The sequence below is a fragment of the Heliangelus exortis genome, chromosome 18 (genome assembly GCF_036169615.1).
Source record: "Heliangelus exortis chromosome 18, bHelExo1.hap1, whole genome shotgun sequence".
Lineage (NCBI taxonomy): Eukaryota > Metazoa > Chordata > Aves > Apodiformes > Trochilidae > Heliangelus > Heliangelus exortis.
The window spans coordinates 6,333,353-6,350,543 of record NC_092439.1 but is presented as its reverse complement, the minus strand read 5'-3'; the positions used below and the strand labels follow the sequence as shown (position 1 = coordinate 6,350,543).

The following is a 17,191-nucleotide window of genomic DNA, read 5'->3' as shown; positions in this document are numbered from 1 at the left end:
TTCCGCTGTCTCTTCTTCCTCCCTGATGTTTCTTGCCTTTACCACTACTTTTTTTTTTTTTTTTTTCAGGGGGTTGGTTTGATTCAAGCTGGAACAGGTATCTAAAATTAGTGAGTTTGTTTATGCCTATTTACTAAAAAGCACATTATTTGTACCAGCTTTGGTCTGTGGATAATATTTTTAGGGAAAATGTAACACTCCCTTAATTTTAGATCTTTTTTTTTACCTTGCATCAGGCAAAGGCTCCAAGAGATGTGCATGTAACATAGAGGCTTCATTTACTCCTCCAAATATTCAAAGAATATGGCAATAACCATTGGTAAGGGCATGGCTGAAGACAAGGAAAAAAATCAATTATAAAGCTGCTGTAAATTCTTTATTGTCTGAGAATTTCAACACCTACTGATGTGCATGAGCCTCCATTGCTCCCTCATGAATTTAAGACCCTGGAACTTACAATTATTGACAAATGAGAACTGTGTGCTCCTGCACAAACTGTACAGAAGATTTTCAAACAACTCTGTGAGAATGTTAGAGCTGTTAGTCAAAAGCTGACAGTAAAGAGGGAATTTTTGTTTAAACAGGGGGATTCAGAATGTGACTCAGAAGTCATGCAGAATTCTAGGACTTTGTAAAAAACCCTTGGAAAAATACATTGTTTCTAGAAAACCTGGATATCCACATGCAAAATCTTCAAAATCTGCACTATCTGACTCATATATTTTTACCTTTTACCTGCAGAAGGTGGATCAAGTAACTGCTGTCTGCAGTAAAACACCGAGCAGCAGACAGGGAGGAGGGGATGGCAATGCCTAAACTTCCTTCTGCCTCAGAGACACTGAGCTTTCCTCCATACAGCTTTAGCTGTATGTATTTTTTTACATCTAGGTATAAATCTGGCTTTGGGCTACGATGCACACTTCTGCCAGGTGTGGTTAGTGTTACTCACATATTATTACAATCAATATAGATCTGTGTTTGATGCATGGAGCAATTGCTCACTGCTCTGTATTCTCTAACTCTTTGTATTTAACAGTATCAGCCAGACCACAACTACCCTTACTTCCCAAAACCCCACTATTATTGGTAATATAAAGTCCTACATAAAATATTACAATCATGGGGATTTTTAATGTCCCAGTAGTCCCATTAATCACTACTCATAGGATTTTTTCCATCACACTACTTAGTATTAAGCAGGTATTTGTACCAGGAATCAGTAATGAAACAGCAGCATCAAGTATTTTAAATGTACATATCCAGGAAAGGCTCTGTCTCCCTGTCCACATACACAGATGCTTTTATGTGTCTCTCCATCCCTGTGCTTGAATCAGAAATGCTCAATTTTGTTATTGCAAAACCACATGTAACACAGAGATATTGTAATCAAATGTATGCTCTAACATGTTGCAGGAGGTAGCAGCAATTTACAGCCACATCAAATTCCACGGCTTTGGCTTCCTTAAAAAGTATTTCTTACACCAGAAAATGTAATTACCCTTCCCACATGGTGATCTGAAACACTTCAGTCATATAAAGCAGCCTATCAATACTCTATATATCTCAGATGAGACATCTACAAACACAGATCAGTGTAATCTAGTCATTGATTTTAGGATTCTCAGTCCTCCAAGGACTGTGACAAATCTATACATTGTCCCTGACTGACAGGCTTTGCTTTGGGATTTCTTATTTCATTGGGGAAAAGATACAAAAGTTAATGTAAGCAGAGAGTGCTCTGCTGCTGCCCAGCTGAGGAGGCTCAGGACCACAAGTGGCTCCTTCAAAACCCAGCAGCAACTCATTAACAGCCAGGTGCTTGTTCTTCCCACAAACAAAGCACAGACAAACCAAGATCTTTTTCTGGTTTAAGACAAGAAGAGAACTGTTATAGTATTTGCAAAAGTTCCTGCTTTGCTCTAGATTTGCTTTGGTTTGGGATCCATTTGCATTGTACCAGATTAGGTATCCCTCCTGGTGGGGTTTGGTGAGGTGGTGATGTGAAGGAAGCATTTGGCTCTCTCAGTAAATCTTGTTTGTAAAAATGGACAAACAGAAAAAATACTGTCCTGTTTTTATCAGGAGTTTTCATGTACAGTGTTCTCCCTTTGATATACTTGACCCATAACAGATCATATACAGATAAATGTGTCCTTGTGAAGAAAGAAAAAAAAAAAAAAAAAGATTTGCAACCCATTGGTTGCAAGGATGATTGAATAGTTTGGTAAAGACAGCAGGGAAGAGTCCCCAGCAATGTCTAGAAATTTTAAATTATTCAGAAAAAGTAAAGATATATTAAGAAATGTTCCCATTGCAGTTAAACTTTAGGTTCTAATACACAGACAGTGTTTTGGGGTATGACACTGAAAAGCCATGTAATTAATGCACCTTGGAATTTCTAGAAATTGCCACAAATACCCTGGATATTGTACCCTGGGACCATTCCTATTGTTCCAAACACCACAGCAGCTTCAAGTTTTTCCCACTTACTCTAACACATTAATATATATTCTTTCTTTACCCAAGCTGATACTTATTTTCAAACCTAACTGGAACAAACACGCTGGCAGAGGTGCAGAATGTGAAGTTTTCCAGACTCTGTGTCAAGTCTGCAATATCTGACCCATTATGGATGAAGTTGCTATCACTGAGCAAACACAACCTGAATACAATGCCTAACACAAATGTCTAACATGGATTGAACTCCAAAATATTGCACCTTAAAAATGTGCCATCACTGTGCCCAAGAAAGTAATTGTCAGTGCATTTTGAAAGTGTTAAATTTGCTTCTGTTCTGCTTGGAGAGAGTATTTTCTCACCCTTTGTTTGCTATGATGATTGAGACAATCTGTCTTTAAAACTGGAGAAAAATTACAATGTTCCATCTATACACATGTTTAAAACCATGGCTTCACAAAGTGCATGACAGCCTGACAGAAGGATTTTCTGGTCATTTAGACTGACCTGCAGAGCTAGGTTTTGCTGCTGTGAATCATGCAGACATTCCCAACTCCTGACCCTCCGCAGAAAACATCAGCTCAGAGAAACTTCAAGAAATAGGCTATTCTGCACCAAAAAAAAAAGGCTGACATTATTACATCTACTCTACACCTCTGAAACTGCTGGTTTATGCAACATCATTACTGCATGAGATACGACTCACACATGCACAGTGACCATGGCTGTGAGATACTCTGGTAAAGACACAGACTCCTCCATCTATTGTTTGCTCTCTGCTTTCAATCCCTGCCCAACATCCTGGGCAGACCCCCCAGGACCATTTAGTTCATACATAAGACTGTACATTCTCCACACTAAATAGCTATAAGGACCCCTATTTTTCAAGAAAAATCTCAATTTAAGACAATAGGAAAAGAATGTGCTTCGTATTGATCATGAAAGAATAATAGAAATATAAACTGGGGTATTCAGTTATTGACACAAACACCATCATGCACTGTGCAAGCTGTGATTTCAGCCTGGTGACCATATCACGTGGACCTGGGAATTTGTCCATCACATCAGCAAGCTTCTGATCACATCTGGGAAAGCCAGAGCTGTATAAATGGCTTCCACATTATATCTGGTGAGACTTTCAGCTCAAAGAAAAGCACGTTTCACTTACTTACTTGCTAGGTAAAGAAGGACAGACCACATCACCAAAAGGGCTCTGAAATTTACCCAGTAGATCAGTAAAACATCTGTGGTCTTTCACATATTTCACAAAGAAACATTTGTCCAGTTGCATCCTTTCTGAATGGTGACAAATGGGGCCACAAGCAGAACAATTGACTCAAAAAGAAATTAATCATTATAGGAACCTATAATCTATTTCTTTATACTCCATAAATAACATAAATCTTCTATATATGGATTTATTTAAATATATTTATATTCTATGTAGAAAATCGATACAGAATATAAATATATACAGGTATCATATACATCTGTTGAAGTAAAGCTATATCAAACCTAATTTTAAAGTTTTTATCTTATGATATGCAAAGGCTTAAAAATATTTCTGTAAATAAGCAGTATGAGCTTTTCAGGAGGATCTATAATCTTATATTGACTGATTGCATTATGCACATAGGTTTTCCTGAACAGCATATGCAATTTGCACAGTAACATCATTTTTAAACCTGAAATTTTTCTGCATTTCTGATCTGTAACTGTATCATCAGGGTCACTTTTAGAAAGTAAGAAATGATAGCCAAATACAGGCCTAAAACTGGAATGTTTGCTCATTTTAAAATGAAATGAGAGTCTGGGAGCTGAAATGTACAGCACGTTGGATCTGTGTAACCATACCTACTGACACTTGGCAATCAGAAATTACAGTATTACAGGAAACCCAGAGTTGGCTGATTAGGAGGCATTTGAAGAGGTCTGTGCAAATAACTACCTTCCTGACACGAGGGCCCTGAGAAGCCACGAGGAGCCGTTCATGTTTCTCTACTGCACGCACGATGAAATCCAGAATTTGGTAAGAAAATGGGCTGGATGCTCACAGGGGTTAGCGCCCCTCAGAGGGAAAAAACCTGAGAGAAAAAAAACTATTAAGAGAGGGTGTGTGAAAGTGTGAATGTGCCATTGAGGTCTGGTACAAGGGGTGTGTTTGTCTGCCTTTGGTTTGTGCTGCAGCATCTTTTGGGGCTGAAGGCAGCTGGGCCAGATCCCGTGGTGCTCAGTTAAGCAGAGGCACATTGGAAATCACGCCTGAGACGGGATGGGAAGAGCATCACCGTGTGTATGTGTCTGTGAGAGGGAAGCCAGAGACAGATACAGCCTTGCATGCATTTAGTCTGAGGACTCGGGGTGCCCCTGAACTGCTCCCACAGCCAGAAAGGTCTTGGGGGTGCAGGTGCAAGCGGTTGCAGGCAAAAGAAGGGGGAACTCCAAGCAACCTCAGACCCAAAGTCTCCTGTGTCCAATTTCACCTTTGAGAGATGCCGAAGGCGTCAGAGGCTGTGTTGTGGCTTGAAGGGGAGACAGCCTCACCCCCCACAGGAAGGCACTGCCTGGATTCTTCTTGTGCTTTTCCCACAGAGATGGAGTTGGGAGAGGGAGAGACAAAACATCCCAACTTAATTTCTTTTTAATGGTCTGATGGAGCGTCTGACATGTGAATCCTCACTGTCCCGGCTCTCCAGCTTGACTTCAATGACTGCTTTTAACAAACAGCCTCCCCCAGACAGGGAAATTCTGCTACCTTGCCCAAACCTGCTCAAATACTTTGAGCTCCCAGTTATACATTTAGCACAGGATTTTGGCTAAACGCAGGAGAGGCGCATACTTTGAACTGGAGATAGGCTTAAAAGCAGCTTCTTGATCATCAATCATGTCTTTATCCACTGAACCAGAACCTGGTTTCGTAAGCCCTCACGCCCATAACTTCTTCATCTCCTCCCGATACGTCAGCAGCCTCTGCAAACCAGGTCATTTCAGAAGAGCTCATACACCTGTATTCCTCCAGCCCTGCAATACACATTATAAGTAGCTTATCCAGAGCCATCAGTGACCACAGATTAGTGGGGCAATATTCCCTCTGGAAATCTCTGAGCCTCCACTGCCTTCCCTTATTACAGAAGCTATCATGTCTGTATTGCTTTGCATTCACTCACCAAGAGGCTTTTATATTGACTCCACTCAGGATTTTTGAGTTTTGCCTCTGAGCAGACCATGGGCAAGCTGGGATGCTCATTTCCAGTGCCTGACAGGGAAGGGGGAGCCCTGATGTGGTGGCCGGGTGTCCAGGCTGGCTCCCTGGGCAAGGTGGGCTTTGGCCAAGTGTGCCCTTCGTGGGGGCTTTGCTCCTTGTGATTTCTGCCCAATGTACAAGTTCTAACTGGAAATTAAAAGCCTGTCCCCTCCTAGGGGTAAATTTCAGAGGCTACAACTCTTGATAATTAACAAGTTCTGTCGTTTCCCTTGCTGTTGCACTAGCTGTGGTATTTTTAAAGCTTTTTATTAAAAATTAATTTCTTTATTTTGTTGGAGACCCATCACTGGGTCACGTGGATCCCTGTCATGTTTCTATCCTTCCTACTCATATTCGAGTTATGCCATCAAGCTAATATATTGTGACTGCTCTTCTCTCTTGTGACAAAGCCTTGCAGCTGCCTCCAAATCAATAGATGTCAAAGAAATATGAAAACAATCATGACAGAGAACTTAAATCCTGGCTAGAGTCTGCATAATAAAAAATGTGCTTCTGTTCTCAAGGCAGCAGATTAATTTATCCTAAAGTTTAGTCAAATTTTATTCCAGTACCTTTTTCCCAGCAGATAGAGCTACATCTGTTGGGTTTGTAATGTAATTTGTAATTACTGCCCTTCATGTGGTCCAATGCCTTGAACCATCTTTAATTAAAAGCATAATTAAGGGAAGATCTAAAGGAAGACAATTACCAGATGGTCTTTTTTTTAGAAACAGTTAGTTGCATTGAGGATGTAGTACCCTGGTCCATTTCTGACTTGGATTAAAAGGCAGGCTGCCTCCCACACAATCTGTGAGGCGAGAGGCTGAAAAGGGGTTTGGGCATCCTGGGCAGCACCATGGCCAATAAGTGTGAGGGAGGCTGGAGGGGGGGGAACCAGGGGAGACTGGGATGGGGAGCTTTGGGGCAGAGAGTCACACTGGCTCCATTGCAGCTCCTGAGGGTGAGCCCTGCTGCCCTCTTCCAGCCCAAAGCTCTGGCAAAAAAATATCTCAACCAACTCCCCATCACTGGAGACACCCTACAGTTTCTAGGAAATATTTTTCTGTCAAAAATTATAATAACAATAGCATTAGTAATAATAATAGTAATAGTGATAGTAAGAGAGTAACAGTAAAATACTAGTAAACTACTAGTATTTTAAATTACTACTAAATTACTAGTAGTAAAATAATAATAGTAACGATGGAGAGACAGAATGCCAGAACAGCTTCCAAAAATGAATTATCACCACTTCCCTAAGTGGGACAGACTTTGATGGGGGGCCCATGCCTGCCCAGCCCTTAGCCATGGCAGCCTGAGCAGAGGTTTTTGCTGACCTCCCCTCCTGCAGTCACCAGAGGGGTTTACAGGAGATGGGCTTAGCCTAAACCTCCACTCAGGCTGTGGGGCAGGAGAATCTCCTCTGCTACCCAGCAGATGGGGTTCATTTTGGGGTTTTTCTTTGCTTCTTAGGGTACCGTCCTTCCAGGAGAGCCCCCTCCCCTTGCACCTCGAAGTTTCACAGAAGACCATTACTAAAAGAGAAAGGGTGGGAGGGGATGGAAAATAACCCTGAAAATATGAATAATGCAACGAAGTGCAGAATTATGTGTGAGCACAAAATTTCTAGGGGAAGCTGGGCATAAAAAAAAGGAAAGGAGAAAAAAAAAAAAAAAAAGAAAAAAAAAAAGGAAACCTCGAGCAGTGGTGTAATGTAAATTAAAATTTTGCTGTATTACTAAGATTTCATTATTTGACTGTTCCTACTCAAAGTAAGGCAGCAATGAATTGTAATCATTTCAATTATCTTCAAGATAGTTTCTTTAGGACACAAGTTGTCAAAGATAAAAAAGTACATTCTTGCTGCTCCATGGGTCCATTTTCCAGACGGTTTGTCGTTCTTGCTGCATGATTTAGTCGGGGCTTTTTTGCATACTCCGGCTCTCCCAGACGCCCTCCGCGAGGGCACGGACCCTCTCCCTCCAATGCGGACCGGCCGCGCAGAGCTCCGCGCCCGCGGAGGGAGCGGGACTGACACTGCCTCAACAACCGCTTCGCCACCTTCCTCTTTAATTAACTTCGCCCAACAGGTTTTTTTGTTTGATTTACCTTTTTTTTTCCTCTTATTTTTGCTGCTCTCCGTCTCTCGCTCCCCCACTCCCCCCCGCCCGGAATATTTCTTGGCCCATTACTCTGATAAATAAATGCTGAACGGGCGGCTCCGCACCGCACCTGGGGCAGGATCTGTCCCCATCCCTTCTCCCGCATCCCTACAAATACTGTTTTCTCCCTGCTGATATTGGTTGATTTGCAAATGAGAGCTGCTCTCCTCCGGGAAGGCGCTTAGGTCTCTTTAAGCGCAAACCAAATAACATTTAAATGCCTTTTTACTGCCGAGGCATTATTTATTTAAGTGGCCGTCGGAAATAACAGCAACGCGGGTCCCCGTTCCTCCCGGAATATTGTCCTTGCCGTTTTTATCAAGGCGTCTGGTTTAAAAGAGGCTCTTTCCGAATAGAAGAGCACGTTTCACCCCATTATTAATATCTAGGGAGTCCCAGGCCTTTACTACATTAAAAAAGCTTCAAAAGGACAATTCGCTGTCCACAGATATTATATTTGTGAAATGTCCTTTTGTCGAAGCTTTTAACACCTTCTTATAACGAATCATTTGTTCTTTTCTTTTTAATTTTGATAGACAATTAGCCATCAAATATACACCAGTTGACTGTAACCGAGCATTAAACTAGCCTTTATTTAACGCTAATTTAGCATAGCTGCTTTGTTTAACTTTGCCATACAAGAACCAGGTTTTGTAGCAAAAAAATAGGTGTAATTTTATGTGGGGATTCATTTCTTTTGGCCCTCTACACAGCAAGCCCTCTCCTCTTTGTAACCCGTTCTGCTGGGCAGAAACACCATTTCAGAGTGCCTAGCACCTGGAGTCTGGAAAAAATTAGCATTGATATAGATTTAGTTGAAATGTAATCTCTTAAATCTGTCCAAGATTCGGGGAGATAATTACACTTTCACTGAATTGCCAGGGGTCAGCGTCTCTGTGGACCTGAGGAGTTGATTTACTAACAATAGTGTTACATAAAAAATGGTGTTTGAGATTATAATGTTAATAGATGCAGTCACTGGGGAAAGCAGGCAGGCTACAACTAATTCGATAGAACTTGGGTTTTGCTTTGCAAGGATTCAAATCACTTGCAGCATTTAATTTAGAGGAATGAGTTTGGTAGTAATTACAGCAAATGGAAAGGTTGCCTTAGAATATTAGTTATTTTTTTCCCAAGTTGGGACTCGGGGTTTTTGGGGGAGAGTCCTTTTTCTATGCCCCCGGCGATGACCGGGAGAACCGTCTTGCTCCAGACCTGCAGTGCTGCCACTCAGCAGAACTGAGTCACCTCGGACCCAGCAGAAACCCACTCAGACAAAACAAACGGGAGTGAAAAATATTTGTATAAGCTATGGAGCTGCCCCTCGAGTGGGACTCCACAGTTTTCGGGAAGACTGAGGAGTTCTTTCTGCTCGCGGGGGATGCTGGCCCGGGTCAGGTCAGCATTTCCTGGGGCAAAGCGCACTCCGCTCCTGGGTGAAAATGCTCGGCAGCTTCGTTGTCATTTTTGGGGTCGCGACAGGACCGGATTGGAGCAGGAGGCTCCGGTCCATGCCCCGGTGAGCCCGCCTCAGTCTCCCGCCTCACCGGGAAGGACAGGGCTCACCCAGAAATGACCTGGCGGGGACCAGATGGCTCAAATCCGGACACTAACCCACCTCCCCGACCTCAGGCCCCGAGAGCTTGTGCCTGTTTGAGCATGCTGGAAAATCCGGCCCAAACCCACTCCCTTATGGGCTCCCTTTTTCCTGCAGGGGATCTCCCCCTCCTGGGCAGGACAGTGGCTTTTCCTCGCCGGGACACCCGGGCCGTGCGGATACGAGGGACGGGGCCGCCCTCGTGGGAGCGGGGATGGTGCCTGGTGTGAGTCTCAGCCCCGGCCCTGCCCCCCAGGGGGGTCCTGCGGGGGCTGCCTCCCTGTCCCTCACGGAGGTCCCCAGCAGACCCAGTGGGCAGGGGAAAGCAGAGCCCTGCCCGGCTCGTCTCGCTGCTGGGATCCCGACGCTGGCCGCGGGTGCGGCCAGACGCGGAGGAGCGCGGCCGCCCTCCCTCTCCGCATCCATCGCCCCCCCCCCGCCTCCGCGAATTGCCGCCGGGAGCCATAAATCCAAATCTATTACCCACGGGACACACTGCCTCCCACCGCGGGATGCGGTGGATGGTGTTTTATCACCGGGGAGCCCTGCAGGACAAGAGGGGATGCTCTACCTGAGCCGGGACCCCCTTACTCCGCGCCCCTCCGCGATGCGGCCGGGGCGGCGGGCGCGGACAAAGGCGGGAGGGAGCGGCCCCCGCTGCTCGTCCCATCGCCCGGCCCCGCGGCCCCGGAGAGCCGTCCCCGGGGGCAGGGGCGGCTCCCGGGCGGTGTTCCCGGGGCCGCGGCTCCGGTGAGCTTCGGCAGCCGGGGGAGCGCCGGTGCCGCAGCCTCCCTCGGCCCCCCGACGCCCTCTGTCCCTGCCTGTTTATGTTTTAAGTCCACCCGATCTTATATGTAACAGCAATATATATGTTAATTGAAAACTTCTGAATTTAAAAAGGTTGTGACAAGTTATAATTTGTCTTGTCAATGTCTGGAGTCCTTGTTTAGCTCTTTAGTTGTGTCTGCTGTTCGTGGCTGTCAGATAACAGCTTGCCTAACACGCTGCCTTCCTCTCTTATGGCACGGAAATGACAAATGTGCTGTTTTATCCATACAATTTATTTCATTATTGTTGCCAGCACGAAGCATCACAATCAATCATAAGGAAGTCCAGTTGGCAGGTGTCAATCTTGGTATGTTTTTGTACGTCTCAGTCTATATTTAATCCAATTACAAGGGTCATGGAGTAAGTGCAAATCCCCTTGTTACAACTCACTTCTTATTCAAGATTTAAAGTAAAAAGTCAACTTGATCACATGGGCGCTTTGGGGGACCTCCGATACCTTTTGATATGTCGTCGTCCCCTTCCCAAATTATGCAGAGATAGCGTTTTATTAAAGAGTTATCGCGGGTCCGCTGGGGTTTGGGGATTTTTTTTTTCCTGAGTGTTTGTGTGCAAATGAAGTATCTTGTTATTTTGCTAAAGAAGAGGGAGGCTTTAATGATGGGAGATCTTTCCGCTCATTGCCCTTTCAAATACAATTGTAGATCGAACTCAGCCTTGTCACGTTGAGGAAAAGTGAATTTCTAACATCCAGGACGTGCCTGTCGACTTTCAGCGAATTGCATCCAATCACCCCCAGGGAATTCAGCTAATGTCTCAGTCTAAACCGGGATGAGGGGAGAAAAACAAATCAAACATTGTCCGGAGTCACGCTTATTATGAAAATGTTTTAAAGGATAGAGAAGGGAAATAATTCAAGACAGCCCAGAATAAAGTTTAAGACAAATTAATAGCATCAGGAGTCCTCGGGGAAAAAAATTAAAAAATAAAAAATAAAGGAAACAGAAATCCCAGATGCAAAGTTAAGGTATAAAGAAATTATTTATAGCTATACGTTTCTCCTCTTTTTTTAAGTAAGAAGTTGGGCTGTTGTGGGGTTTCTTTTTTTAATCTTGATTTTTTTGAGGGGGGGGGGAAACAAGGTTACGGCATTGAAAATAATAGTCTTACTATACAGGCGGCTACAGTGAGATTCTCTACGACGGGAAATGTTATCTTTCTGCTAAATTTCTGTCTTTAGGACGCTTCAGTTCACAGAAGTTTCTTGCAGCATCTTAAATCCCCTCCTCCCCCCACCCCAGCACACAGTCCCGCACACTAATCCCGCTTGTTACAACAAGTTCTCAGCTCGCCAGGGCTCACAACCAGAGGTGCCCCGTGTCAGCCGGCTCAGCCCGCTCTTGGCGAATGCTCAGCTCTCCTGGCTAGGTACAACCATTTACCAGGTTTGCAGGAGAACCTCGCAGGCTGCCATCCACACGACAGGCGGAAAGCTCGCAGACCTCTATATGGCAACACACAAAAAGCCATTTCAAGAATAACTCAGGTATTTTTTATTCGAAGAGATGGAGCTATTCAGTTCTTATCAAACTGTGAGAGGGCTGAACCGACAGGACGAGAGGATTAAAAAAAAAAAAAAAAAAAAAAAAAAAAAAACAACCCAACCCAAAAAAACCCAAGAGGAAAATTACATTTCTGAACCGAGGTTTAAATGCAGTCCTGGGGGCAAAAGAGAAGTGTTAAACAAGCAAAGAAATATGTGAGGGAAATAAAAAGAAATTATTTAAGACCACATACCTTGGACAAGGGCTAAGTATCCCAGCTAAAATGCTAGTCGAGTGTCTCTTTCCTTGGAAGCCAAAACCACGTTTCTATCTCAATATTTTTCCTGTTCTAGAGAGTTTCCTTTGGTTTTTACCGTTTGTTGTAGCTAGTCTTGGACCCTGCAGCCTGTGCAATGCCACAGTAAACAAATTGTTCTGATGTGCTTATTATTATTGCTCAAGTTCTGCTTGGATAGAGAATTAAAGCTCATTATTACAGTGTGTGTTGAGAATTGCTCAATCTATGTGAACACGGGGGTTTGGGGCATCCTCAGGAAAAAAAAACAACACACACGCAAAAAAAACCCCAGCAACAAACACAACTTCGTATCGTGGTGTAAATCAAATATGTATAATGCTTATAAATTTGTAACACGTTGCCGTGCCCCAGCCCGGCGCCGCGTTGCCCGCACAGAGCCCGGCTCCCCTCCGCACCCGCGGGGCACCGCTCCACGCTGCACCGCGGAGCCACCTCCCTCCTGCATGGTCCAGGTGAAGGTTGAGGACCCGCTAATGACAGAAGAAAAAAAATAATGGACACACACAGGGACGTGGAGGGGGCTTTTTCCCCGGCACTGCTCCCTGCGTGAGCCACCCCACCCGGCCGTGGCGGGGCCCGGGCACTGCCCGCACCTCTGCGCCCCCAGACACCCCCGCATTCTCCCTTCGAGGGGTGAGACGGTGCCTGTCCGGGGCACTCCCGACGCGGAGGATCCCGAGCCAGAGCCCGGCGGGGAGATGCGGCCCGGCCTCCTTCAGGTTTCTCCTGCCCCTGAGCGCAGCTTTTCGCACTTTTCCCCCCCTCATCCTTCATTATTTTAATATACTTATTTATTTATTATTTTGTTTTTTCTTAGACCGTGTGGCTATCTCACAGCCAAACACGGACTCTGCTCCTGGCACTCCCCCACCTTCCTGCCTCGCTTCCCTCTCTCTTCCTATATATATATATATACTTATATATATATATTAAATTTTTTTAATTTTTTTTCTGGGGGGGGGTGGGTAGATAAAAAGGCAAACAGAGAGCGCCCTGGTGCTGGCGTGGGGACTGTTTGCCTGCCTCCGCCGAGGCCTGGCCAAGCAGACTTGGCTTCACGCCTGAGCAGTTTCTGGAGAGCGGCGCGCTGGAGAGCAGGGAAGGCAGCACCTGGCCCTGCTTTAGGAGCCATCTCCTTTTATTGACAGCCAGATAAGCAGGCGGGAGCCGTGGTGTTTCCAACGCTTCCCTGGAGGACCCTGCAGGGTTGCAGGGAGCCGCAAGCCCCTTAATGGCAGCGTCTCCAAACGCACCGCGAAACCCCTTCCTGGCAGCGCCGACGGGTCCTCACCTACCGGACCGGCCCCCTTACCCCCCGGGGCCATCGCTACCTGCCAACGCGCGGGACTTACTCGGCCCGGGCGCGTAAGAAGGAAAGGTCACCTGGGACCTGAGCCGGGCGCCCCGGGCTCCCTGCCCTGGTGGTGGCCGCCGGACCCCGGCTAGTAGAGCCCGACGTAGCACGATTCGGGGCCGGCCGAGCATCCCCGCTGCACCCCTGTACCCCGCAATGCCCTCTCCTCCCAACCCCCGTCACTGCTCCCATCTAATGTATCTGGCAGCCTCCGCCTCATCCCAGGCAGGCAGCAGGTTCATGAAACATTTAAGTGCAGTTCAATAAAACTATCGGCTGCGGTGGGGGGGGACACTCTTTGCTGATAAATTATTTACCCTGACAAGTGTGTGCAAATAACGGCCTCTCTCCCTCCCTCTCTAATGGGAGGGTGAGGGTGGGGAGAGTGGGGAACCCGAGCACGACCTGCTGGGCCCGAATGACCCGCAGAGGCTGTCACGACACAGACAGGCTGCCCACGCGTGTCCTGGGCACTCCGTGTCCTGCCCGCGCCGTCTGTCAGAGGCCAGCATCCCTTTCACCCAGGAGAGCCGCGAGCGGGATGGGGCCGACATGGTGTTTCCGAAGAGCCGCGAGGCTGACCGGAGTTTTGGGGGGTTTCTTTTTACCCACGCACCCGTGCCCCTCCACCGGTAGGCATTTCACAGAGGAAAACGCCAAACCCCAGCCTAAACCTTGGCTTGGGAAGCCGGGAACAGGCCCGGCTGCGGGCAGTGCCACGTTTGGGGCGAGCCGTCGGGCCGCAGCCCCCGTTTGCCGCCGAGCCGCGGGAGGAGGCAGCAGCCCCCGCCGCTTCCCGGGGGAGCCCCGACCCTGCGGCCCAGCCCCGGAGCGGATTCCCCAGGCGGGGCCGTGCCTTGCCGTGCCGTGCCCGCCGTCGGGGCGGGCGGTGTCCGGGCTTGCACCGTCCGCGCTCGTGTCGCCTAAAATGTCTCATTAGCTAACTACTGTCCGCCGTGACGTCACCGAGGCGGCCCAGCCAATGAGGGAGGCGCTGGCGTGGATATTAAGGGAAAGTTAGTGCAAAGGCAGCACCCCTCTTTTGCTGTCATTGACATTTAAACTGTGTGGCAGGTTCTTGCGTGGAAATTGGCGACCGGAGCCGCCAGGTACCTCCTCCCGGCAGCGGGACCGCCGCACCCGAGCCCTCCGCTCCCGCTGACAGGTAACGTTTCCGCACGCACCCCTCCCCCTCGGCACTCACTCCGGCGTGGGGCCTCTCCCTGCCGCCGGTCCGACGGAAGGGGCCGGGCACTCCGACCCCGGGCACCCCCCCACCCCGCGGGACGATGGCGAGGGGAGCGGGCTGGAGCCCCGCACAACAGGTGTGGGGGTGGGAGTGAGCAGCTCCGGACGCTGCCCGCCCGTCGGAGGGGGCGCCCCGGGACGGAGGGTGCGGCCGGCGGTACGAGCCGCTTCCCAAACTTCCCTCCGCGTGGGCCGTGCAGCCCCCTCCCCTTCCCTCCACCCCGTGACCCGGGCCCCGCTCCCTCGCCGTTCCCTACCTCAGGTGGCGGCGGCAGCTGCCGGCTACCGTGTCCGTCGGGGTTACCCGCTCCGCGCCCTCCCAGGCCCTTGCGCAGTTTGGTGGCCGTCTCGGGCCCCAGCCCCCGGACCGGGAGCGGGACACGGGGATTTCCGCGCCAAGGCCACGCACGCCCCGCGGAGGGACGCTGAAAAATGAGCGGGCGGTGGGGCTGCAGGGAGGGGAGATGAGCTGTCGTCGGGGCCCGCGTCCCAGCCGCCCTTCCCTGAGTAACGCCCGGGGCTCGCTGGTCGCCGTGGAGGTGCAGTCGCCTTTCTTGGGCTGAAAGAGAGCCTGGTAGCCAAGAGGCGACCACCTCTCACTCCCCGAACTCAGGCTTGCCTTCTCAGCCCTAGGTGCCTCTGCTAAACCAGGCGTCAGTGGCAGATAGAGAGATCCTAGAAAGGTCGCTCTTCCTCAGAAATAACACGAAACAAAATAAGAGCGTAAAACCTAAAACACCGAGCATCTCCAAATATTCCTTATGTTGCGTTAGCGGGAACGCTCCCTGTGATGCTTCACTATAATATACCGGTAAAATGGACACTCTCCTTCAGTAATAAATCAAACACCATCTATCTCAGATCCTCCTCCCTAATTAGAGATGTTTATTGGAGATGGTGTTTATCCAGCTGTCATGCCGAGAAAAAGCTGTGACATAATTACCTCTGACCAGATAGTCTTTTATATGCATATCTCACTGACATATAAAGCAATCGGTTTGCATTAAAAATGACAAGATCAAATGTTGATTTTAGCAGATATAATAATATTTCTGGTCATTAAATTAATTAAAATTCAACTTTCTGGCTCTCCAAATTACGAATATTGCGATTTAATTTCTTTTTTTTTTAGGAATTAAATGAGCTGCTCCACCAAAAGGGTGGGCAGAGGGAAACGTACCCTGCAAAGTTGCCTCGATAAATCAAATATTCCAGCAAAAGGCAAAAAGCTCTCCGCGTAATAACACAGTTGACGTGAATCCGAGGAGTTTCTCTATCCTCGTGCTTTGCCAAATTTAGGTTTTGCTGCTAATTCGGGAGGCCAGGAGAGCCCGAGATGGGGGAGAGGCAAGAGTGGGACAACCCCCAGCCCCCCGCCCTTAGCCGCGTTATTTTTAAACCCCGCACCTCGGCAGGGCCGGCGCGATGCGATGCTGGTTCACTTTGTTTCGTGGCATTGGCAGCGCCTGCGGAACCATCTGTGCGGGGCTGCGAGTGAGCCCTGATAAGCTCCGAATTACTCTGTAATTGAAAATATATTTTTGGGAAAGGCTGGTTTTACAAATATCAAGGGTGTAGGCTTTTGATCCTTTCTGCTGTCTGTGTTCTCCAGTTGCTAATAAAACTCGCATTGAGCTCCTTAGTGGCTTGATTAACAGGCAGATTAACTGTTACTGGGGTTTTGAACAGCTTGTCCCAATCAATAGCATTTAAAAAGCCCGTCAGGATGCGCTAAGCTTCCACCCCCTCCTTCTTTTCTGAAGGCTTTTCGAGCGGGTCCGGTTGCACACTTTCCACGTATATTTAATCAAAGGCTTTCTCGTTCAGAAAGATGCACATTCGTCTTCCAGTTTCAGGGAGACTTCGGCAGTGTCCAAAAAGCTTTTTTTTATCCTGCTACACAAATCTGTGTCTTGTGCAAAGGGCCAACATAAAAGAAGTTAAACCGATTCCAAACTTTTTGCAGATTGTTTATAAAGTAGAAAAGCTCCACTTAACTCAGTGTCCTGTGCATTATAGGTTTCAAACACTGTCTCTACATATACAAATAGGCATTAAGTGTCCTGAAGGCAAAAGCATTGTAGTCTAAGACGTCAGAATTTGTGTATCTCTTCAGTTTTAGACTGAACTGGACAAGAGGACTTTAAGCATTTTTCAGGGTATTAAAAAAGGTAGTTTGCAGCCTAGATACTAATACGAGACGATACCGGAGTCTCTAACTCAGCACTTTCTGCTTTCAACACCTAAGAAAAAGACGAAAGGGAAGCCAACGCTGTTCTTTAAAACAAATCAATAGCCAGGCACGAGATCATGTAAAAAAGTGGAAAATATTTTAATTAGGAAAAAAAACCAAAAACCAAACAAACAAAAAAGCGCCTTGTCATATATAAGTTACTTACCTTTTAAAAATCTTTTAAAATTATGCCCATGTTCCCTTTTTTATTTTCTTAATAGCTAAAAAAAAAAAAAAACAAAAAAAA

General features: G+C 47.1%; 1 long non-coding RNA gene across 1 annotated transcript; it reads right to left on the bottom strand.

Moving 5' to 3' along the window:
- Positions 1-8,081: 8,081 nt before the first annotated feature.
- LOC139804602 (uncharacterized) lies at positions 8,082-12,310 on the bottom strand. Its single transcript, XR_011729449.1, has 2 exons — positions 12,044-12,310; positions 8,082-11,067 (listed from the first exon to the last, which is right to left on the bottom strand). It is a non-coding gene; the product is annotated as an uncharacterized lncRNA (long non-coding RNA).
- Positions 12,311-17,191: the final 4,881 nt, after the last annotated feature.